General features: G+C 42.9%; 1 non-coding gene across 1 annotated transcript; it reads right to left on the bottom strand.

The window, feature by feature from the left end:
* Positions 1-17,906: 17,906 nt before the first annotated feature.
* Positions 17,907-18,065, bottom strand: LOC115333450. The gene has a single exon (XR_003920799.1). It is a non-coding gene; the product is annotated as a U1 spliceosomal RNA (small nuclear RNA).
* Between the last annotated feature and the right edge of the window lie 6,267 nt (positions 18,066-24,332).

Below are 24,332 nucleotides of genomic sequence, written 5' to 3'. Positions count from 1 at the left end.
TTGCATTTTGGCTGTGCTTGGATTCATTCACTTCAGCCTTGCTTGGATTCAGTTCAAGCCATCTGCTCCTCTCCAAGAGCTATTTTCCTGGAGGTGTTCTGGTGTGCTGTTAGTGCCAATGGTTGTATCCATGGAGAATGAGGACACTGCCTGTCATCCATAGACTGCTGGTAACCGAGCCTGCAGCACCTCTCCATCTCTCCCAATCACCTTGCATAATTAATGGAGGGAAGGAAGGATTATGTGGATGCCTATGGGCTGTCCCAGGAAGGGAGAACAGAACCTGCCTCCACTTTTAGGTTTGCTGGACACCAGTGATAGCAACTATGTTGAGGATGAACTGCCTACTTCTGGTAGAAATTGTTGTTAATAGTTCCTTCAGTCTTTGTATCGAAGGCTGCAGACTGATTCAGGAGGGTAAGGGTGGTGGTGACCACAAGAACATCTTTGGATGTCGGCAGAGCTGTCTGTGTTGTTTCATGGGCTATATCCCGCTGTGCGATATGCAGGATGTTGGCCAACGTGATACTGTTGGCAGGTAGGAGGGAGGTGGTAACAGAAGAACGTGTGTAAGAATCTTCAAGGTCAAAGATCAGCTTTTGAAAAGCTCAGAGAAACTATTTATTGTTGAAAGAAGTGCTTTGAAGACTTGCTTTTTTAAATATTTATTTTGAATCCTGGCTTTTTTTTGAAAAAGGTATTGTTTACTTCTGTTTATAGCAGGGCATTTTTATTCTTCACTGACTTTTATCATGCAGGAAAGTCATCAATCTCTTTCACACATAATGACTCTAATTTTTTTTTTTTTTTTTTTTCCAGAACTTGTGATGATCTGGCATGTGTGATGGGCTGAACTTAGCTGGAGCAGAGAAACATAAACATCAGTTTGCTTGTAGGTGAAAGTTTCTTTTCCAGGAAGAGCCATATGTACATGATTAATAAGCTGACACTTCTCCACAACTATTTGTTTTGCCAGCTTACAGATTCATAAAGTGACCTTCTTGGTAGGTATGAAGGGAATAGATGGGGTGAGGCTACCTAAACAGTAGCAGATAATATGTAATGAATTTCTCTCTGGCTTGTTTGCTTGCCTAGGACAAGTTGAGGCTTCTTTGCAAGGCAAACCAATCTCAGTTGTTCTCAACCGTGCTGGTGTATAGTTTAACCTCTGATCTTTGTTCACATTAGTTGGTAATTATTCCAATGGTGTGCTACATTAGTAGTGCTTCAGGAATATAAGATTTCTGATTTTGTATTGAAAATATGATGCAAAATATGACTGCCTTATAAGAAAATCCAGAAAATAACATGCTTTTCAAAACAGGAATGAGTTTATGCATTTTCCTATAGTTGAATGTCTCTATATGAAGTTTCCACATGGTGATAGGCAACTGATCTGTAGTCTCTTTGAGAGTCAGAAGGCTTTCTATTTAGAGGAGTATATGCTGTTGATCATCTTATTTTCCAGCTTGTTGTCTGTTTTTTGGGTGTTTTTTTTTTTAATTTATTTTTATTTTTAATTCTGCTTATTCAATGAAGGAATGCTTTCTGCATCTGAAACTGAAAACCAGCTAACCTCTCCTCTTCATTTGTCTGGTACATACTAAAATATATCCTGGAGTGTGAATTCAGACTTTTTGATGAGAAGGAGCAAAGGTGAAAGAGCTAGCTTTTCAAGAGTCAAAAGCATCATTGACTCATGTCTCAATGATGCAATCACGACTAAATGCAACAACCAAACCGAAATCCTGTCTAGTCTGACTGGTTTTATTGGCATCTGATTGTGCAGTCAGCTGCTAGAGCATTCGGCTTCCCCGACCCACCCCCCATCCCTCCCCCCCTTCTCTTTTGTTTAATGGTGTCGCAGAATGAGCAACTGGCTTCAGAACCGATTCAGCATATGGCGTGGTTGGAAGAAATATCTTCCGCAGATTAAGAAGGTTTAGGGCAATGGTATTCCAGAAACTTCATCCTGATGGTTTCCCGTTCCTGAACCCTGGAGGGGCTGGCTTGTCTCTGCTCTACTGGAGTCTGTATAAGGAGGTTTGCATTTGTTCCTTAGCTGGGTGCAACTGGTTTAACCAACTAAAATATACCTCAAAGGATTGGATGTTCTTGTGAGGTGACAGAGCCAAATGCCCCAAGACCTTCCTCCCACTGATGTCACCAAGGCCAGAGCTGTGGTTGGGAAGGAGATGGCCATCTGCGTGTCCTGGTTTCAGCTGGAATGAAGTTAATTTTCTTCTTAGTAGTTGTTATAGTGCTGTGTTTTGGATTTAGGGTGAGAATAATGTTGATAACACAGTGATGTTTTAGTGGTTGCGAAACAGTGTTTATACTAATTCAAGGACTTTTCAGCTTTTCATACTGCCCTGCCAGTGGAGGCTGGGAGTGCAAAAGAAGTTGGGAGGGGACACAGCCAGGACAGCTGACCCAAACGAGCCAAAAGGATATTCCATACCATGTGACATCATGCCCAGTATATAAACTGGGGGGAGTTGGCCAGGGGGCACCACAGCTCAGGGATTGGCTGGGCATTGGTCAGGGGTTGGTGAGCAATTGCATCGTGCATCACTTGTTTTGTATATTCTATTATTATTAATTATTATTATTCTTCCTTCCTTTTCTGTCCTGTTAAATTGTCTTTGTCTCAACCCATCAGTTTTACCTTTTTTTCCACCCCGATTCTCTCCCCCATCCCACTGAGCGGGGGGGAGTGAGCGAGCGGCTGCGTGGTGCTTAATTACTGGCTGGGGTTAAACCACGACATGTGGTTAGGAAGAAAAATTATTCAGCAAAGCACCATCCCACGCTAAACTAGCAAGTGCTGGTAGTAACTGCAAATGCACCATCCTTAGTGCTTAGATCTACCAGTGCTTCTCTGCGTATTGCATGAGTGACACTCATAGTGAGATGTAATAGCAGGTTTTCAAGTTACAAATTTACTGGTTTTTAAAATATGTAAAGCATAAATTAACACATATAATGAAAAGCTGAATGATTTTTATCCCCAAGAACCGCTGCTCAGAATGTTTCTTTGTTTTGTCAGATTGGAAAGGCATCAAATTGTTTTATTCATTATTTCTCCCCATAGGATACTTTCCAACTTTGTGTGTTTCACATTGTATAGTTTGGAATCTTTTCAGACTGGAAAGTGCAGACAAAGAGACTCCAAATTTGTTTTGACAGTGTCTTACGTATTTTACACACTGGCTTAATGCATACACCACCCCCTGACCCTCCCAATAATAATAACCTTTAATTTGATTCACTCCATGGAGCCAAAATTTGTATAAAAACCTGTGCAAGGACCAAACCTTGCAAATAATGAAAAAATCATGTCTAAATACAAGTCCATCAGGATTCACTCCTGGAAATTCTCAGAATAGCTTAAACAAGACCTTATGGTCCTCTGTTGGGATTGGGGGAATAGGGTAGGTAACATTTTTCAGCCCCTCTGTGGGTCTGTCTTCTGTAATTCACTGCTTATATTTATTTCCAAATAAGGAAAGATTGTTTTTATAAGAAAAGCTTAGTAACACTACAGCTTACTTGGTCAGAGAAACATGAAGAACAGGATAAAGAGAAATACATCTAGGGCCAGAGGTTTCCCACGAATTTCAGCAGGACCTGGGTTAGGCTCGATACGGAGAGGGATCAATGGGCCACAAAGACTGAGCTGGATTTGCGGGTATAGTTATCTAACAGTAGCTTTTGCCTCTCAAGGTCAGCCCACATGAAGTGCATGTATATAGTGACGTTAGAGAGGAATAAGCTATAAAACCATAAAATGTACAGCAGACTGAGGAGATGTCAGGTGGATTATTACTTTGCTGGACTCATGAGACCAAAGCACAGGTGCAGCCTAACAGCAGCCGATAAAAAAAGCGCTGACTGCTAACGAGGGTTCCCAAAGTGCAGAACTGCTAATACTCCAAGGAGACCACTCCTTGGGTAGGAGCCGTTCCTTCTTGGTACCTTCCAAGGCTAAGAATAGGCTAAAACACTCCTAAATGGTGGATAACCCTGCTAATCCAAAAGCTGCGTGCTCTCTCTATCCTTGCGAAGCTGTGTGATTTTCACCGGAGCGACATAATCCCTAGTATGAGCGAGCATAGTTACAAAGTGTTGGAAAGGCTGAGGATAACATCCCGTATGACAGCAGTCTTGGCGAGCTGTAACCATCAGTGCTGGGAAATCCCATGCTCCTGCGGGCAGAAAGCGGACTGGGGAGAAGAAAAGGTGCAGTGGGTTTTTGGTTTGTTTCTTGCTATCAGTAGGGAAAAAGGAGGGGGTATGCTGACTGCTCGCCACCACCCTTTGCACCTGAAGGTGGATGGGAGGAAGCCAAGTGATTCGTGTGCCAGATGAAGGTGGTGTATGCTGGGCGTTTTCCTGCACGTTTTGTTCCTCCCCCCTCGGAGGAACTGTTTGTGTTTGTCAAATAGAAAATATTACACTGAGAGATGGCTTTACTGTCTTCAGTAGTTCCCAGCTATAAGTTTTACCAGCAGTGAAAGCGCCGTGTACCTCGCTGACTAATTTGATGGAATGAGCTTTGCAAAAACAGATTAAACTATTTTCCATTCGCTTAAGGAAGGGATAATTAGCTGGGAACAGAACAGACAGGAACAAGTCACAAATACTGTGCTATCAGACACTGCCTTTGATCGTGTTACTCCGAGGTCTGCAGTCACAAATTAGGATGTTCTATTTGCAGTAGATGGGGCTTCACGCACATTGTGATTTCCTCTTCAAATACATTTTCTGGTGCAGAGATTTCCAGGCTACTCTGGACTCAGAGAAACTGTGCTATCTCCAAAAGGAATTCACAGAGGAAAAGGCAGCTTTCCCAGTCTCCAGGAACACAAGATTTGCCTTTCCTGAGTTTGAAGTAAAAAGCAGGCTCTCCTTTGTGCCTCATGAAGCTGCTTACTCAGAACCAAAATTAATTATTTACCCCTCTGTTTGCTGAAGCCTGCCTCTGTTCTCCATAGTAAATGTCCCTTCTACCTGGCTACGACAGGCTGTGTGGCTAGCAAATGTTTAATAAAAATAGAAAATTTAATCACGCTTAGCAAATACACTCGGTTACCATAGCTGTCAATGGTGGGCTACAGCTGGGCATCCTGGTGGACCTCTGGACCAGACAGGCTTAGTGATCTGTCTTGGGTGGTTTTGTCTGCCCTCTCCCCAAGTCCTCACTCAGTGGGGTTAGGAAAACCTCCATTTCTCTCTTTTTCCCCTCCTCCTGCTCTCCTGCTCTGTCTGGGGTAGTCTCTGCTCTTTGCGGGGGGGCCGATCTCCAAAGGCTATTGCTGAAGTGAGTTTTGTGTTTGTGCTGGGAGGGGCTGGATGGTGCCCCCCTTCTTTTAATAAATACCAGCATTTGCTCTTCAGATTTGCTGTTGGTGGGGATGGGGAACTGTTTTCAGAAAAAAGGTGTGTCTATAGGTATGTCCTCAGTGAAAGGTCCTGATGACAAATGCAATGAGTCCAATACAGGAGTGAAAACTAGTCAAATTCCTTTTATATTATGAGAGATAGAAAGGAGGAAAGTGAAGGAGAGACTCTGGGGCTGCTTTATCCTATTGCTTTTGAAACCGTGAAGGAAACCCCTTTACATGCCAGGATGGAGGAACAACTCTGTTAAGTCTGAGTCTGCCAGGTCTGGGAGACAGCTCCTGTGTTATACCCCTCTACGCAGAGGTGTGATAGAGTTCTTTGTGGAATTTGTCATTTCACATTATGGACAGAAAACAAAGAGATTGCATTGAAACCGTGGGGAGATGCTGATGAAAGCGGGTTTTGCTGCAGAAAAGTGGGCTACATCTGATGGAAATGAGAGAGATGGAGGTTGGAGCAGCGGGCATGAGACATACGGCAGCTGCAGGTCTCTACCCATGAGCTGCCAGAAGGAGCAGTGGGGCAGCTGTTATTTCATGCCATCTTCCATGTAGAACCCCAGCCCTCAGTGTCTCAGCTCTCTGCCAGATAACACAGAAAGCTTCAGGTCCTCTCCGTATATGATTTTTTTTTTTTTTTTTCCACAAGTACCCACACCTTGCTATGCCTTGCCTGTCTGTCTTCAAGATAGCACTTCTTTGGGTGGCCAAAGCCCTGAAGAGGAACAGGGACTATGGCAGTAGGTTGACTTTGTATCACTTTCCATTCTTTTTGCCTTATTACAATGACAAAGATTGTATTAGAAGCTGAGCAGCTCATAAATTCTGAGAGTTATAGCTGTAGGCAGTTCATGAAGGGGAAATTGGGACTGGGTAGGGTGTGAAATTTGCATATACACCACACCCACTGCTATTTAATTTGCATTTAATTTGCATACATCATGGTTAAATAATACCCATGCAGTACTTTTAAGGAGTGAGGATTGTATCAGTTTGTCTATGATTTATATCATTTTTGCTGTAAGTGTAATTTTATAGAGTAGTTTGGAGAGCATGCAGTACGAACTTAAATTTAATTTCGTGAAAATGATCAAATAGCACTTATCAGCCATAAATATCCAGTTCTCTTTGAAAATAAATGTTGTTTTCATAAAGATGCTAGATTAACAGCACTGCAGGCTGAAGTCTGCTGTTTATCAGCTGAAAAATCATGATACAATACAATTACAAACTTCCCCACACGTTGCAATTGTAATGAAGTGTCCTGAACCGAGTGGGTATTCAGGACACATGTCTGTACAATGGTATGTGACACCTCCTCCTTTAGGGACTGTGAGTTTGAACAGTGGTTTAAAGTATGTTACTTCCTTGTTTGCTTTACATTAATGATCTTTCCAGGCTGAAGGTAGGAGCAGAGTGATGGTGTCTGTCCATCCCAGGATGGTAAATGACTATAAGGTAATTACTAGATCATTGTGGCTAGTGTCCCATGTGGAAGGAGAGGTGCCAAAGTTATTTCAAGATGCTTTTCACATTGTTTTGCTTTTTTTAATGTCAACTTGTTACAAATTCAAATGTAGAAAGTAAAACCACCTGCTACTGTTTGTTTTGTGCCTGTCCCGATGGTTCAGAAATTGCAACATCCTATTTATTTTTTTTTCCCCCCTTTTAGTTTTGTAACTGTTCTTTAGCACGAAGACCAGTTCTGCAAAGGCATTTCTGCCAGAAAGCACCAAAGCAGAGAGGTGCTGTGCTCCTGTCATTGCATTTCCCTTGACTGGGAGGACATGGACATCCCACTTAGCCCTACCCAGGAAAATCTTTCTTCCTCAAGGATCTGGGCCCACGTGCTTCTCTGCATTTTTAGGCACCTAAACCTCTTTTAGCTCTAAGTACATCGTTGGTCATGCATTAAAACCCTTGGAATACTGTGTAATGCCATCTCCTCCTCCTCCGCATGCACTCAGAAATCTCACATTGTAACCACCCTCTCTCTAATGAAAAGGAGCAAAGGCAGCTCTTTCCTGGCAGCCCAGCAATAAATCTGCTCTGCGATAGAGAATATTTCTATATGGCAAAACACAGATCTTTATGTGTCCCTTCGGTGACAGTGGCCTACAACCGTGCAGTGCTCTCAGCTCCCGCTGTCGGCAAACACGAGCCCCTGCCCATCGCTGCACGCTGTGCTCCCCATAGGCTGCCTGGAAGGTTGAAGTTTGCCTTGAATGATCTCTCAGCTAACAAATAACAGTGTGTCACTCTGGAAACCTGAGTTTAAATTGGTTTGAGTCAGTAAGAAATGCTCTTGGTTTCTCTCTAATGTCCCTGCACCAACAATAACTCAGTTCTGAATGTGCAGCCTGTTATTACTGTAAGCCTTTGACACATGAATGCGAAACCTCCTCTTAACCTGGCTGAGCCTTTGCCAGTCTGATGGACATTGAGCAGGTCTGCTCTATTTTGATCAGCATCAGCGTACTTGGGAGCATATCCATAACCGGTTGCTTTTGTCAGCGTCTGAGTTCTTCAGCAAGGGCTTCAGGAACCAGTGGGAGATGTCTCGCTTGACCGCTCATTTTGTCTTTAACCCCAGAGACTTGTACAAACGTTATCGGGAGAGGAGACTGGAGATGTGCTGTTACACAGGTTGAGGATACTGTAATTAGCAAAATAGGCTAGGTGTGGGTTTGTGTACTTGAGATCCGAGAGCATTTCTTGGAACTATAAATACTTTTTGCTGCTTTATAGCATTCAGAAGGGATTTCTTCCAAAGTCCAGAGTGTTAATTTGCTCTGGTGTTATATTGCCTTCTGATCCTTCCGAGAGTCTTCCAGCTTTGCTCCTTTGTTTCTGTGCTCATGTGTGGCATCAAAACCAGTGTACTTGCTGCTTCTCTTTGTCCAAGTTGCTCAGATGGCCTCCAGCTCCTCTTTGCAAATTACAAATGGGTGTCAGTCTTTGTTCAGCTTGCTTTTTATTGATGGGGAAATAGGTGTGTTCACGTAAGCTCAGAACAAACCCTTTAAGTCTATCTATCTCCTAATGATCTGGGTTTGCTCTTGACTGGCTTTTATTAAATTCAAGACATGATCAAAGGTGTGGAAGAATACATTTGCCTGGCAGACTGCTGAGTAGGATTTCTGCATAAAACCTTAGTGACTTAGGAGCCCAAGAGCGCCTTTGAAGATCTGAGCCCTCAGAAACAACTGTATGGAATGCATTGAAAACAGCGGCACAACGCTGAGAGCATCGCCCTGTGCCTTTCTACCCTGCTGCTAATGGTGGTGCTGACATGTTATGCTATGAGAGGACTGAAACGGGAGGATGGGCTGGTTTGTCCTCTCGTAGCCCTGGTCTGGCAGCCCTGGAAGGTATGAAGTGTCACTTGCTGGCCGTGGCATTTTTGAGCTTGCTCAGGTGTTGCTGCAACCTTAAAAATCCCCTTGTTTACCTGCAAGTGTCCTTGGTGTCATCAGCTGCTGTCTAGTGCCCTGATGTGCTCGTGAGCCCACAGCGATGGAGTTAAGTTGCTTTCTGTCTCCATCTGTCTTTTCACACGGCTGAGGCTGCGGCTGCATATGCATGGGAGCGTGTGTGAGGCTTAGAAAGCAATCTGAAAGAAAGCCAGTCACTTGGTGTTTGCAAAGCAACAGGAACGTGCCATAAACATGTAGCCTTCCAAAGTTTGAATAAGATAGAGCAAGACACCAGGTCAAGCAGGAGACATGTGCAGCAGAAGGGAAAGTGGGAAAGAAATCCATAAATATTCAATGAAGGAAGTGGGAAAACACATTCTGATTACAACTCTGGCTCTAATGTATGCAAATGTAATAGTTTCCTCCCCTACTAAGGAATCATGTATTACATACATTACATGATGTACTACTGTGTAGCAACATAGTTTATGACTCCTAGGAGAAGAAAATCATAATTCACAGCCATTAACAAAAATAATAGTGCTTTCGCCCAGAGGAGCTTTCCTTAGAAAGCCTGTACAGATTCTATCTAACCTAATTTAAGCAATGTCATGAGTTGGAACAGATCGCTATCAAGTCTGTCATGCTTGTCATAACATGGCACTTGAATAGAAGACATCCCTTCCCAGGAGAAATTCCTGTGAAGGAACTGTATTATTTAATGGAGTTTAAGATTCCTTTTAAGTTTCAGAGCTTGTTTATTTGAAAATTGTTCCAGTAAAAAGCAACCGTTAGCCAGGTTTCATTTAAAGAGAAATGAGTTTCCATGTTCGTGATTATAGGCTGCTATTCCTCAAAGTTATAATTAACCGGGGGCTGCAAAGGGGAAACCGCTGCAGAGGAGCAGAGCACGTACCACGTGCTTTGCATCTGGCATGTATTTTCCCAGGGACAAGGTTTTCTGGAGCCTGTGAATGGATACCAGTATTTACGCGAAGAGATGGTTCCCCATGACAGCCACCTGGCTCCATCACACCTTCCCTCATCCCTCCTCCATTTTGTGCAAGCAGCTAATTAACTTCTAGCTTTTAGTGCGTAACGAGGCAGAGAGCCTAGGAAGGAAATGAGAGACTGTGGTCTCACCTCCCCCCAAATACATGGTGTCAAACGGCATCTGAATGAGTATGTTTGTTTAAACCCTTGGATGGTCACAGGCTCAGATCTGTGACTGCTCATTTAATTTCTGATTTAAAGCAGCAACAATGACTGTTACGAGATGTAGAAGTTCCCATTAGTTACCATTGCAGGAGCCCGAGCGCTGCTCCCATTGCCAGGCATTTCCATACGCCATTTGTTCATTTATTTCTGGAGTGCCTCGCGCGGGTGACAAGGGAGGCAGATTGCGGGCGCTCTGCACGGCACCACGCTCGCTTCATTAGGAGCACGTGTGGGCTGTCCTCATTTATTGTGGCTGCTCAGGAACCTCCTGTTTGCAGAAACTTTGGCAGCTTGTCACAGCATGTCAAGATCTGCTCATCTCCCAGGATAGCAGAGTTTATGCATAATGCAATAAATAGAGACGGGGAGAATTGCGTTACTTACATTTAGCTGATTTCAGACTATGTGAGAGAGGAGTTAAACTAATGCCTTTCTGTCAACATCTCAAAACATTTAATCATCTTTTTGTGTTTACTTTCTTCACTCCCCTCATTTTTATTTGTTTATTTGTATAAGATCTTTGGGGTTTACATCTCTCCCTTAAATATGAGTTGATACCTTTTTCTTTTCGGATTCTTTATAAGATGTTAGGGAATACTTGAAAAAGAAATATAATGGGAGGGACAGTGAGAAAGGTGTTTAAGGAAGTGGAAGTGTGGGGAAAAAAATAATAATCTTATTCTCTTCTCTCTCATCCCCCTGCCCATTTGCAGACTTCTGTGACCGGATCACACGGTGGCCTTTGGAAACTTTGGTGAAGATGTGTTCAAAGCAAAGCCTGTCCTGTGGCAATGTGTAGGGCTGATCAAACCCCACTGAAGGCAATGGAAAGGCTTTCACTAAAGGCAGTGGGCTTTGGCTCAGATGCTAAAAGCATTATCATCACTCTCTGGCTGATCCTCTTGATACCAGTTCTCTCATCAAACCCTCTGACAGAAAAAGAGAGAAAATCCAGTCCCTGCTGGTTAAAACAGCAGCTAAACACGGAGTTTTGACAGATCTAAACCACTGCTATGGAGAAATCAGAGTTTTTCAGCACAGAGGTACATAAACACAACTGCTCGAAACTCCCCCGATCTTCAAAGCATCCTGTGCACCCTAAATTTCCCAACACGCAGCTTTTTCGTGACCAGGAGCGGTGGTAAAAGCTGAAGGGGGTTGCTTTGCATCTCGCCCGGCCCGTGGCAGGGTGCCGTGGGCACAGAGCTCTCCCTCGGGGACCGTGGAGGGGACGTGGGGACGTGCCATGGCTGGGAACAGGGCTCTGGTGGGGGGAGGCTGAAAAATGGGGCAACGGAGAGAGGTACTGGGGTATCGGCTTGAGTCTAGGGTGGGAGAGAGGGAGATGGAGAGCTGGCGAGCCATAACCACAGGAGGGGCAGGGAAGCTGAGTTCATAGCCTGAAAGGAAGAGATATTTAATGAATATTCAAGACAAAAAAAATGCCATGAATAATCAGAGTTGGTCTTATTTCTAGTCCTGGCATCCTGATACTAAAGGAAAATGTAGCAGAGAGAACATGAATCCTGACTTTTGTTCCTATTTTTACTACAAAACCTCAGTTCGCAGGTTCAGTCGGCGGTAATGAAGAGCCAACAGTCGGGTGGCAGATGCAGGGGCACAAACCCCAGCTACAAATTTTAAGCAGCTTCTAACTTAAACAAGAAGACAGAGCTAAATAAATCCCTCTTGATTCAATCAAATACCTCCTTCCAGCCAGCAAAAGTAACAGGCTTTGGGTGTTAGATGGCCAGCCTGAGTGGATTAATAACTTGCTTTATATTATCAGCCGAGTTTCATCTAGAAATAAATCCTGTCTGATCTCCGTGAACATGACACAAGATTATTCCAGCAAGTGCGGAGGTTGAGATTTTCCTATTGCAATCGGGTGGTGAGCAGGGCGGTGGAGGCCGGCTGGGAGAGGGGCTGTGGCAGGGGGGCTCTGCACCGCGCCAGGGTTTTGGGGACGGGGAGAGGGCTGCAAAGGTGCCCTCTGCTCTGGACCTGAGCTGCAGAAGCAAAGATGCAGAAACCAAGCTGCAGAAACCAAGCACATGATATACCCCTGGGAAAAATTGCCCTGTGGCCGCTGGCAGGCACTTAATTGTAGCCCAAACTGAGCCTCGGTACGTTCGAGGTAAATTTACCATGGAGAGGAGTAAATCACCCAGTTTTCCCATCACGTGTCCCCAGATTGCCTTATCCTGAATTAACGGCCTTCACGTGCTTATAGCCCTGGTTGGTGATGTCCAGGGGTACAGGGGCAGTTCTCTGCTCGGCTTGTTTGGTTTTTGGCTCTGGGATGGGCAGCAGTGTGGTGAGGGGGTGTGGGAAGCTGAGGTGAGACAGGACGGTGGAAAGAAGCGTGGGAGAGAATTTCATCTCAGAGGGAAGTGGTTGCATCCCGCCTCTCTCTCAGGCTCACACCACAAGGCTGAATTTCCATGATTCCTCCCATGGGAAATTCTGCACGGTGTTTTAATTAGCAATAGAAAGACATTTAAAGAGGCTTGAGGCTTCTTACTCCTTACCCATGCTTTACTCATCCACTACATGCACCTCACTTAGCCTTTCATTCTTGGTCTACATTTGCAGTTTCTGTTGGGGTTTTTTTCCCCTCCTGCTTTGAAACAAAGACATGTAGAGCAAAATTGTAAAAAGAAATGCACTTGGGTTTTCAGCTATATTTTTATATTAACTTTTCTCTATGTTTGTATGGCAGTGGCACCTGGTTCTAGGTGTTAAGCCTTGTGTGATCCCCAGGCAGAGCTCATTTAGAGCCTGCAGCGATGGCAGGCTGAGCCCATGCTGATGCTGTGGCTTTCCACGAGATTTTGGAGGGCAGGTTCGGCCATCGCTGAGCATCGGCAGCAAGACTTGATGTGCCGAGCCCGTACTGGATCCCTATGAAAAGGTTTGCTTCCAGGTACCGACAGGACCACTGAGGTGAGTGACAGCCCTTAGCCTGCAAACCAGGGGTTTTATTTATTTTTTATCGCCCATCCCCAAATCAATATCAGACAAAATTATATAAAAATACCTTCCTTTTTTCCTAATAAAAAAAATATGGATTTTTCCTCACCGAAGCACTTTCCCCTCCTACAGCAGCAAGTTGCTCTCTGATTTGGCATTGCCTTTGCAGCCATCGGTTAAGTTAAAATGTCAGAGGCTTTTGATCTGATCTGTGCCTTCTGAAGGATACCTGCATTTATTTTTAACCTGTCTCTCGCCTCATTTCCCTTTGTCTTCTTGGAGCTGCTCTGTCGAGCCCTCCAGTGGAAACGGGTTGAAAAACCCTGTCTTTCGGTCTCTTACCTGATCTCACTTGATGGTGTTTTTGACTGTCAGGATTGTTGCTGTCGTTACCTCCGAACTCACCCGTTCAAAGCTATCGGTGATGCTGAAATGCGCTGACCCGGCGTCATCCCTTGGGTCCTTGCAGCAGGAGCTGAGAAAAGGCAGGAGGAGGAACATTGCTCAACATAAGGTGGAAGAGGAGGTGACTATGGTAATGGGAGACTGTGAGAAGGAAGATGGAAAGGGAGCAAGATGGGCAAGATAAGAATGGGAATGAAAAATAAATGGGTGACCCAGCCCAGCTTCAGTGGCACTGGTAGCGGTGGGGATGCGGACGGACCTGTGCAGGTCACTATGAGCATCCAACTGGCCTTGGTTGAAGGAAGGAAAAAACAGAGTTTTGGGAAAATTAGTGCAATGGTACAAGCAAATAAAATTCAGTAAGCTTTTCCCATAATTGTGATCCTCAGGTTGGCAAAACCTCAAGCTTTCCTCGATTTGTCCAGCAAACGGGATCGGGATTACACAGCAGGATTTACTTCTTTTTCTTTTTTTTTTCCAGCTGGAAAAATATCATTTTCTCTCTGTCCAAATAGAACGGGTGATTTTCTTGTCAGTCTTTAAATTGGCCTCCTTGGGAACATGCTCTGAGACGGTGATGTCTACATTACAGAATAGAGACAACTCTCTCCTTGCCAAAAAGGAGAATAAAAGAAAAATGGTGGTTAATAGAATAAAAACTCTGTTCAAAAGACATTATAACAAAGTCCTACAGACAGAGAACTTCCAGACTGTGCCTTTCCTTGGGGTCTCAGCTGTGAGTTCTTCAGTGACTCTCAAGCCAGATTAAACCCTAGGGAGATTGATATATATTTATATGTGGGTTTTATATATATATATATATACATATAAATATATAAAAACACATGAGCCTGTAAAAAATCCGTAAGAATCTCTCTATTGACTTCAAAGGCATTTAAATCCATGCTAGTAATGCAACTATATATTTGTAGCTGATTTGAGGATTTAGGGAATCTCTCTCTGAACAACTTATGACGGCTGTTTGAGATTATAGCATTACTCCAGGTAGCTCTATTAAATTACAAACCCTGCTCTGATTGCAGTCCTAGTCTGCTTGTGCTGCAGTCTTTTTATTTCTGTCTTGGACTGAAAGTCCCAGACATAGTGATGCAGGATTAATAATGGATCACACTGCTCCTGGAGCAAGACTTGTTTACTGCCCAGAGGAACCAGAGGGTTGGGAAGTGACAGGTCATTTTGAGGAGAGGGAGTTAAAAGGTCAAGTAGCGTGGCTTGTCACTTGCCCAAGGGAGCTGGAAGGTAACCCAGGGTCTTGAGGCCCATTGCTAACAGTAGGGAAGTGATGAGTCAGTGTTGTGGTGGAGGGGGAAGAGCCAGGAGATTCAACAGCAGTATTTTTTTAATGGTTCAACATATGGAAAGTATTTGCATTGCTTCCTGCTAACATGTAGGTGTTGAAGCATTCACAGGTAAATTAACACATGCAATGCTAGTTAGGCAAAAGGTGATGGTTTCTGGAAAAAATGCGTTTTCTGTTAGTAATCTGCTTATCAAAAAGGACAAGCAGAAATACTAGCTATTCTCCTTGGTTGAAAGATCTTTGTGACTTTGATCAAATCAGATGACGAAAGAATCTCCCATAGTCGTAGTTTGTTGTCATAAATGCACCTGAGATTGAGGTACTGTAAGAAAACAGCCAAATGAACAATAGATGCATTTTCAGTATTTGCAGTTCAATGAATATGAATATAGGTGTAGGAACATTTATGAATAATAGGAAATAGGGCACTATTTGGGCTCTTATCTTGTATTATTGAGGCCAATGTGACTTTTGTCACTGTCGTTGCTGGGCAGGGGCAGCTACACTCTATTCAAGACATCCAAGACCTGTGCCTTATGACTGTGCCTTATTTGAAATGAAATGCAGCCTATGAAGCTGAAGCATCCCATATGCATCTGACCCTCATCAAACCAGCTGGAATACATAATAAATTTTCAAGCTGGGGAGAAGGTAATGAAAAAAGAAGCATTAACTCATATTTTGAGTCTGCTCTAAATTATACTGCACAAGGGAGAAAGAATAAAGGAGATTAGTGGAACTACTGTACTTGATGGTACGTGTGGGCAGATCTGTGGATGAAGTGTCTATTCCTCAGATATGAATATTTAATAATCACTTTTCTGAGTACAGGATGGACATTATTAGTGGGTAGGAAATTGTATGATGGTGCAATGGAGGGAGAGAGAGGATGAACTGTATATAGTGCTTTGTGACACAGTTGAACTCCTTGGCTGTATGGCAGTGGTTGTAAGAGTATCAACGAGGTCCTTCCCAGAGAAGAAGACAGGCTCTGAGTCTCACAGACAGCATCTTTGGAGCAGTTGGTGTTGGGCACTGACATAACCTTGAGAATCAGAGCCAGAATAGGTAACAGAAGCAAAGACTGACTCCAGCCAAAAACAAGCTTGAGGGAAAAGTGTACATTTGCAGTATCAATAGCTCTAACTTCACGGTATAACACTGGTACAATGCTTTGACATTCAAGGAACATTGAAGTGTGATGATGCAGAAACCATGAATTTGAATGGAATGGTCACAGCTAGTCGGTATCTTTAAGAAAATGTTTTTCCTCGCTTATTTTCCGAAGTTCAATTAAAGCTTAGAGTTATTTAGCTGTGTAGCAGCATGGTGGAGATAACAGGTAATTGAACAGCGTCTGAAAACTTGGAGCTAGTTCTGTGCTGACACAAGTCCACGATAGGTAGTGGCATCTCACACGGTCCCATTGCTAGGCTGGGGCAAATAGCTGGTGCTACAGCAGCAGCACAGGAATGAAACCCCGCTGCGTTTGCATAAGACTGAAGTTGCATGTGTGTTCCTCCTGCAAACCATCATTTTTTCCGTTGGTGAACATATTCATAAGAGCTCTCCAATATTAATGGTTTTGCCTGAGCATCTGTAAAATGAGCTCCACAGGATGAAAACCTTGTAAGTCAACACAGGGAATCACTAGACTCACAAGGCTGCAGAGTGTGATCTGCATCATCATTGCCCCGGTACGGTGTTTGGCAGGAGGAAGGTTTCCTCGTCTGTCTTTCTGAGCTTAGTTTTAAACAGATTCTATAAAATAGAGCAGGCACCTGAGCCTTTTGTAATCTCACCATATCAGATATTGAAGTATTGCTGAATCCTGTCATGCAACTGCAGGCAAAATAAAACAAACAAAACCCCCCCTAAAACCAAAAGAAAAATAAATCCCTTCAGGGATTTCACCTGCTTCCTCTGCTTATAGTGAGTGGTACTCTGAGACAGGACTGTTTTTCTGTGGGAGAGTCTTGTCCCCGAATGGCTAATCTATGTGCTAATCATAGCCATGTAGGCTACACGTTACACCCAAATCACTAGATTGGGTCTTGTTTTCTGCGGGGGATTTTTCCATTTCTCTGAGCTCTTTTTTTTTTTTTTTATTAGCTCTATTTATGCCTTTCAACCTGAGCTATATCAAAGTCAGCATTTACCACTGTATATTTGCTTTGGTTTGCATGCAATTTACAAATGATATACTGTACTTTTATACAGTTAATTTGTTCATTCCAGCGTATAATGCATCCATGAACTTTCTGAATTTTGAGCTGAAAATATGATAAGTGGGTTATATTATGCAGTGAAGGAGCTGTTATATGAAAACACTTCCGTATCATCAATTATGTAGTAGCTTAATACAAAATGATATTAATACATGAATCAATGAAGGAAGTTGTATAATAGGATTCTCATGAGAACATGAAGCTGATGTTTATTAAAGATATAAGTTTCACATTAAGAAGGAATACTTTGTTTTATTCATTTATTTGATAAGCACCTCAGCTGCCCTGAATGGAACAATTTCATCGTATATTCACAAGGAACTCTCACATGTGTTTCTCGTATTTCTCACAGAGTTCGGAAATTTGATAAGCAATATAGATATCATAAAACCCAACTACTGGTTTGCGGTCCACAGTATTGCTTCCTTTGAGCAAAAAGAAACTCGGCGGCTTTGGAAATGACTCCTCAGAGTGCTGCACACTTGTGTGTAAGCTCCGCTGCCCCAGGGGTGTAGGCTGGTAGAGCTGGGTGGGATTCCACCCTGGTAGAGCTGGGTGGGATGCCATGTGGGATCCAGGGTGGGATCCTGCCCCTCCGCCCGAGCCTCTTGTGCTTCTGCACAGCATGGTCCAAGCAGCCTCAACGTTATTTTTGCCAGGTTGCTCTCCAGCTTATTTCACCTGGATCCCAAACAGTAAATGTTCCACCATGCCTCCTCCTCCAAAATGTTTTTCAGAACAGGCTACAGCCCCAAAGCCCAAAGCTGCTAGGGATAAAATCAGCAGGGGGGCTATGTGGAGGTAAGAGAGTCCCTGAAGGTGCGTGACAAGTCTGGGTTGGGCGTTTGGGGTCAGCTGCAATGTTTTGTGTTGAGATGGGTGTATCTCCTTATCTATTAGCATTAGGATAGGATAGAATAGAATAGAATAGAATAGAATAGAATAGAATAGAAGCAGTTCAGTTGGACCTACAAAGATCATCTAGCCCAACTGCAAAAAACCCCAATATAAAAACCAGCACACCCAGAGAGCAGGGGATGAGCCTTGCCCTGGGAAAACCACCTGACTGTTCATGGTGTCCCCCCTGCCAGGTAAGTAGTATAGAATATTGGATAGAAGCACATGTCAAAACAGGTTTTAAGACTGTAGGAAAATGGGGGCTTAATTCTACATACTTATAATAAAGAAGTTAACACCTCTATTACACCATGGCACAGGCTTTCCTTTAAAAAACACTTGATGGGTAGGCATTAGAGTCTGAGCTTCTCTAAGAATGATCAGTAGTCAAGAGCTAACTCTGCCAGTAGAGCCCGTAGTTCCCATTCATCTCAGTTTTACCAATATTAGGAACACGCCTTAAGATGAATGGGAGCCATTGCGTACTGCGTTTGTTCTCATTTGATTCAAATCTAATAGTTTTTTGAGTACTACATTTGATGAGAGAGCGTTTATTATTGTTTTTAACAACATTTAGATGCCCTGGTAATTTACAGGCTGGCACAACCACCTTGTCCTGGGTCGCTGTCTGCAACTGACAACTGTCTTTGTTTCCCTCATCGTTTCAAAGTGCTACAGGCACCTGAATACCAAGAAGAACCATGGATATTTTAGAATGAAACCCTACACTGCTGGAAGAGCTAAGAAGAGAAATCCTGTAAGGGAACAGCATGAAATGCTGCACAGGTAGCCATAACATGAAAGCAAAGCTTTGGAAAGCACAACACTGGAAGAATTAGAGGGAGCTTCAGGTAAGCAGCACTTTGCAAATATTTTGTAGCACAGATTCGATCGAGAAGAGTCATTTACTGAACAGCAGTGGGATAATACAAAGAAAAGCTGGTACAATACCTAAAACAGGGTAAGAGAAAAGATTGAAGACTGTGTGATGAACGAGAGAGGGAGAGAAGTGTGTCTGTGTGTGAGAGAAAGAAGAATGGCAATCGATATTAGGAACTGCACCCAGTTTGTTGAGAAAAGTAATGGGATATACAGGAAAACATAAGCAGGGCGATGGAAGCACGGAAGACTTGATGAAAGAGCCCATGGGAATCAGAGGGAATCCTTCCTCTCCCTTGCCAGGCGTTTGGTAAGAGGGACCCTGCAGAGAGCTCCTGGGCTAGCAGTCTGGCAGTTTGTTTGCTTAATATGGCACAGAAATTAAACAATTATTCCATTTAAAAAAAACCCCTGCTCCTCCCAGGAACCTTAGATGTAGTCGCTGTGGGGCGGTTGAAATGGAAGTCACTCTGAAGCTGTTTTGCAGAGGTACAAAGCAAGAAAGATGGTTGCATAATTATTCATTTCCTTCCCCTGCCTTGCTAGCTTCCAGCCCCCAAAATTGAGGACCACTGCAGGGCAGGAGTGGGCATAACAACTCAAGAGAATATGTCCTGCTCCTCCACTGATGGCCCAGAGGGTGTCAGTTGGCAGCTGGGGACATTGGAGTATGTCCAGCACCAGTGATGAGCTGCCCAACCCCATTTCCCAGCTGTGCTGAAGTTGGAGGCAGGGACTCGTCCCAGCAACGTCACCAGAGCAAATGTTACCAGAAATGCCATCCTCCATGCAGTCCTTGAAGAAGACACGAGGAGTGGCCAGGTCGGTAGGAAATCTCAGTTCTTTGTGCAAGTTTATGTCCAATTTCTCGTCCCCAGCACACCACAGTGTGATGGATAAGCATCCAAACCGCAGAAAAACCTGAAACAAGGGAGCACTCCTATCACTAATGAAGATGCATCGTCACTGGGCTTGGTTCAAAGACCATTAAAGTTTCCAAGTAGTTCCAATGGGAACTAGAACAACCCTTTTCCTGAAGAAATAGAGGCATATATTAAACCTTAATTGGGAACAGTCTCCACAAGGATTTTCCCTCTGAGGAAAAGGAGCTTTTTGCACATATAATTGTTTTGAAGGGAGTAATTATTCCACGGATGCTTCCTGAGGTTGAATGATGACTCTTTTTATTTTTTTATTTTTTCTGAAAGCGGAAAAGCTGTAACACTCATATCAAGGACCAGTGGCATTACCTGGCAAGCAGGGGCCAAGCTGCTGTTTCAACATATATACACAGCAGTAGGAAGAATTTTTGTACAGTTTGGCTGACTATCTCTCTATTATTCTTTACCCTGCAGCACAACACAGTTTGCAGCAATTGATTGACTTAGCTGGACAGTGAGATAAAAAACTACAAATAAGACCGGTTGGAAGCTGTTCTTCTGCTGTGATTAGATGTAAAACAGCCACAGCTAGAGCCATGTTTTGCCTGGGGTCAGATCAACAGACCACAGATTCTGGGGTTTTTACATGTTAATTTTTACTCAATTTCAGTAGGGCTGGAAATCATCATCCTGAAAAACCCTTCAAGTGATGGAGCGTGTCAGTGTGAGCATCAGTGAGAGCTACAGAATAATCACTTTTTCCTCCCAATTGGGAAGACGTTGCAGGGAGATGATATGCAGGAGGGAGAGGCTGACTAAGATAGGAAAGAAAAAGGGACATAAATCTGGGACAGGACAGAAAGAATGAGGCAAAACATAGCAGGGACGAAGACAGATCCCTGGAAAGAGAGCTATCATCTGCAAATTGCTCAGTGGTCAGGTCCTGCTTGCTGTTTCAAGCAGCGTTATGCGAAATCCTAAAGGTCCCTCCCTGCCTCTTGCTGGGGAAAGCTGCCATTGAGAGATTGCCTGAATAAGGAATGAGTCAAGGCTGATCATTCGTTAGCATAATCCAGCCCTCCTGGAAGACTTACTGCAAAATGCTGCGGAGGCGAAAGACACTTGAAACAAGATAGCTTAAAACCATTTTGTAACTAATTTGCAGCAAAGTTTTCTTTCATCATTTCCCTCTTTCCTGCCCCGGCCTCCCTGTTTGTCTTATCAAATCTTGGCAGAGATATTTGCATTGAATAGGGAGCTGCTCTTGAGAAACTGTGGTTTCAGTGCTGTAATAAAGCAGTTTTACCGCAAGGAATTTTAAAGGCTATTTTGGTCGTCTCAAGAAATGCTGATTTATGACTTGAATGCATCGTGTTTTTTTGCAATTAGCAGGACACCTTCTAGAAGCTATAGAGCATCTTAGGCAGAAATAGACAATTGTCTTTTTTTCAAGTTATTTTTCGGAAACATTTCCTTTCATTCAACCAGTAAGTTAAATACACTCCATTAATAAAGCAGCTTCTGCATTCAGGCTAGGAAAACTTTGCTAGATTTTTCTTCAGAGTTGATATAGTATAATCAAGTATTGCTCCCTGTAAAAAGTTAAACTTATGAGCAGGTTGGTTGATTTGTTTGTATCTTCTGTACTACCCCCTTGGGCAAATCCATAAACCTCATCCTGAGATCTAGGGAAATTCAGTTGCATTGCTTGCTAATATAGCGATTGCAAGAATAGTGGTGTCAAATGTTACGTTACTGTAGATGTGAGTAACTATCTATATCACATAGCATTATTAGATACAGTGGCAGACAATGAGATTGGCTTGAATGCCACACAATTCATTAAGCAAAATAGTTTTCATCTCAAGGCATTCAGACCTGTCACATTTCTTTTAATGAAACCCTGAAATTTTTTAATAAAGATGCTTAGCAAAAATAGAATTTCAATAATGAATCTGATAACATATTCAAGCAGATATCAATTAAAATTTTCATTATAAGGGACAGTTTTTCTTAAATTTTTCACAAGATGTTCAATTTTTAATCAGTTATTTCTGGGGAAAAAAAAGGTTTTTTGGGAAAATAACTTTGAAAAGTTTAGACAACAAGTGTGTGTAAAACCTGAATCGTGATAAAGAATTCATGCTTATGAGATCTTTATGAGCTAAATGACAGCCACAAAGTTACACGTCTTTTTGTGCTAACATTCTTCACAGTGTGTGAAACACTCTAGAACATTTCTATCTCTATTTTTATTTTCCTGAAGGGTAAAGAGTTGATGGTTTAGTATAAACTGCTAGTTTAATGTTTTGATGCCTGTTTCATCTTTAGGTACATGTGGTTTCCAGAGAACCATTTCTTGAAAGAGACAACCCGCATCCCAGCCCAGGTGATTTCTTTGGGGGATGGAGAATTCCAGGTGAAACAGCTGGGTTTGTGGCAGATCAGCCTCCAGCCCGAAGGACTTGCTGGGTGAGTCTCGGGGAAATACAATGCGGGTGTTAGAGACCCCCAATAAAACCGAGATAATTTCCCACAAAACACTGCAGTCTGTGTGTGGTGAGAGCCACGTCCTCTGTGCAACACAGACAAACATAACCTGGCTAGGCATGCTGGCCTTTACAGGAGACACGAAACTTCACCTCCTGTGAGGCAACGAGGATAGCTGTTGCACCAACCTACGGTATTTTGTTCCTGAAAAGAGATTGAAACTTTACGTTCAAAAATTCAGTTTTTCAAGATGTCTTCCATCCCATTTTGGGATGGGAAAGAGGGCAAAAAGCTTGTTATTTTCCCAAGGACAGAAATTCTCAATTAATATAATTGCATTTTACTGAATGTCATAAAAAGAGAAAATCAAGGTTACAACCACTTGATACATTGTGAGCACGTTTACCACAAATCCATCAGAATCATCCAGCTTTGAATAAGGCTCTGCTCTTGTTATAGGCAAGTTTTCCTGAATTTGCTCTTAAAACACTTCCATTAACGCTCGGTGGTTGCATTACTAGGCGATACCACTGGACAAGCAGAAAGACATAGAGTGAAAGACTAAGCAATGAAGAGGATGCTTGCCTCAAATGTGACATTTAGAAAACAGTGAGTATGGAGGCAGTGGGTCAGCTGTACAAGGCTAACATAAGCACTAAGTCATTTGCTTGTGCTCCATCCTAGTGTCAATTACTGTAGGTACATAAAAAAGAATATGCTTCCTGGCCCCTGAAAGTTATGGAATGGAAATACTGCCCATTTTGGCGTGTGAAATAAACACATTATCCTTTGCTTTCCTATATGGAGTCGTGGCTATTTATAATAGGAATCATTCATAGTTATTACAATAGCATTTCTCCTTGCCACATCCTGATTGGCTAAGGTACCTTTTGGTTTACTGTTAATGCGCATTGCCTCAATGAATAACTTCATAAGGTAGGAATAAATGAAAGCCCAGCATTAATCTAGTAACCGCATTCAAAAGCATTTGGTTTATCAGACTCCTGCTGTGTCTGTTATGTGCAGACTTTGATGTAGGCATGTGTAGTAATGTAAAATGTGGAACATGCAAGTCTTAATGATGGCTCTGGCTCAGCATTCACCGTATTTACAGCAGCAAAAAATCCCATTTTAAAAGCAAAATATGACCTCAGGAAATGTAAGGTTTATATTCCTGCCAATTCCTATTGCACTTTCCCAGGGAGGTGTTAAACCCATTATCAGTCATCATGGACAAAATCAGCACTTCCACCTTTCAATGTCGTTTGATTGAACGTACATAGTGAATGACAGGCTTGAAGTAAAAAATGGGTACTTTGCACTTCTGTCCACATGTACATGGAGCCCATTGGGATGAAAGGCTCAGCCTAAGCTCCACATATTATTAATCATGCAGGATTGCTCCATAAAGCTGATTTTCCTTTGCTTCTTTGAAAGCCTCCTGTAATTGCGGCTTCTATTCTTTTCTTCCTAGGTCTATAGTGCATATAGAGAAAGACAAATTATGATATTGAAAAATGATGACTTTCTAAATTTTCCAACAATTTTGTGACAGAAATAAAGCAATGAAATGTCATAATCATTTTGGTTAAATCAGCTAGATACGGAGCGGTGTCTTTCATCATTTCCTGTATATATGGAATTTATTATTTGGCCATTTTATAATTGCATTGGTTGGAAAACTTGGTACAGCGTACATGGTCCTTCTGTTGTTTTCATAGAAATAGGACATCATACAGCAGTCTATGGTCTACTCACCTCTGCCAGAGAGACTCCGTTGCTACGTTTTGTTTCTAAACCCTTTGCTGCCTGGGGCATGTGCAGCTTTGAGACAGGTCAATAAGTTTTGGGACTAAAGAAGTTGGACAGCAGCTGGCACAACAGTCTGGCAGGGACGCAATGCTGTGAAGCTCACGTGGGATTTGCAGCAGACTTCAACGCAACTGAGCAATGAGTGTCAACGTTAAAGTGCTTTTTTGAGAGATATCAAAGCCCGGTGGAAGTGTTGGTTGATAACACCACTCCGTTGCTCTTTGAGGTAGGCAAGAAACATTCTGTTACCACCTGACACGTAGATACATCGAAGTGCACTTACACTTGTACTTTAAAGGCTCTGTAAGCCAGAGTGGTACAAAGAAGTCCTAGCATCAGAGAATTAAGCCCTGAGGCACAAAGGTCAGATCTGTACTTGAAAAGCCTCCTTTTCAAAAAACCCTCCC

Source organism: Aquila chrysaetos, chromosome 20, assembly GCF_900496995.4.
Source record: "Aquila chrysaetos chrysaetos chromosome 20, bAquChr1.4, whole genome shotgun sequence".
Taxonomy (NCBI): Eukaryota; Metazoa; Chordata; class Aves; order Accipitriformes; family Accipitridae; genus Aquila; species Aquila chrysaetos.
The sequence above is the reverse complement of the archived record's forward strand: the minus strand, read 5'-3'. Positions and strand labels throughout refer to the sequence as shown.